This window comes from Numida meleagris, chromosome 27 (genome assembly GCF_002078875.1).
Source record: "Numida meleagris isolate 19003 breed g44 Domestic line chromosome 27, NumMel1.0, whole genome shotgun sequence".
In the NCBI taxonomy this organism is placed as follows: domain Eukaryota; kingdom Metazoa; phylum Chordata; class Aves; order Galliformes; family Numididae; genus Numida; species Numida meleagris.
The window spans coordinates 2,843,454-2,844,742 of NC_034435.1; positions in this window are offsets into that span (position 1 = coordinate 2,843,454).

Here is a 1,289-nt window from a genome sequence, read left to right on the forward strand (position 1 = left end):
GGTGGGGGGGGGAGGTGCTCAGCCCCGGGTTTTTTCCTTCAGGGCCGCCCAGGGCCCCCGACCTGTTTACCTCACACACATCACACTTTGCACTGTACATTTATTATTATTATTATTATTTTTTAACTCGTGTGACCTCCAGACAGACGTACAGACGCCTGCCAACGCGAGCTTTAATGAAACCTCCTGGCACTCGTTAAAGGAAAAAAAAAAAAAAGAAAGAAAGAAAAAAAGAAAAAAAAAAAGTTGGAAATCGGGAGATATTTTATTCATTAGATCCTTTTTCTTCCCCCTCTATTTTGAGAACTACACTTACTATATGGGATTTTCAGAGGTTGTTGTTTGATTGTTTTGTTGTAAATAGCTTCTATTTTATTCTCGAAAAAGAAAAGAAAAAAGGAAAAAAAAAAAAGAATCAAACTTTAACATGCAGATGATATATATGGACATTGTCAGGGAAGCAGGAGCTGGGGAACCTGTCACCTCCTTTTTCTTTTCCTCCCGGGTGTAGCCGAGGCCCTGGGAAGCGCCGTGAGCTCGGGGCCGCAGTGGCACTGGGGACCACGGCGGGGACAGCGCGTGCTGCACGCCTCCAGCTCGTGGCTTTAGGTCTCAGCACAGAACAAGGTGCAGAAAAGCAGTGCTCAGGGATGGGGTGGGTGCAGCGGTGGGGGCCCGCAGTGCGGCCCCCGGGGGCAGGCAGTGCTCAGGGGGGGGCTCCGGCCGCTCACACGTGCCCCCGCATCCCCGTGTTCCCGCGTCCCCAGGGCTCTCCTGAACTCTCCCTAAATTGTCAGGTGGCTTTTTTTCTCCCTTTTTTTTTTTTTCCCCTCCCCTGTAAGGCGATACTACTGTGCAGATCCAGTTTGGGCACATTTTCCCCCCTCCCCAGCACCCAGGGCGAGGTGACACCCGATCTGTTATTCACGCTTCCAGCAGCAAACTGGTTCTGTTGGTGCCGGGACGGGCGTTTTGTTTGCGTGGTGCCGGGAGAGCTGCCGGAGGAATCAGGAAAAATGGGTGGTGTCGGCATGGCTGCAGCTCCAGGGACAAAATCTGATCCCTGTTGCTCCCCGTGCCCCGGGCATCGCTTCTGTCACAGCAGCACCCGCACCCACGCGGCTGGGGGGGGCCAGGAAGGGCCCCAGTTTCCCTCCCGGTCCGGAGGCACCGCGTGTGCTCCCCAAACACCGCTTTAAAGCAGCCAAAACCTCAGAGGCGGTGTCCTCGTAGCGAGGCGGAAGGGTGCACGGTGCTGTCCTGCTCGGAGCTGTGCATGATGCAATTCT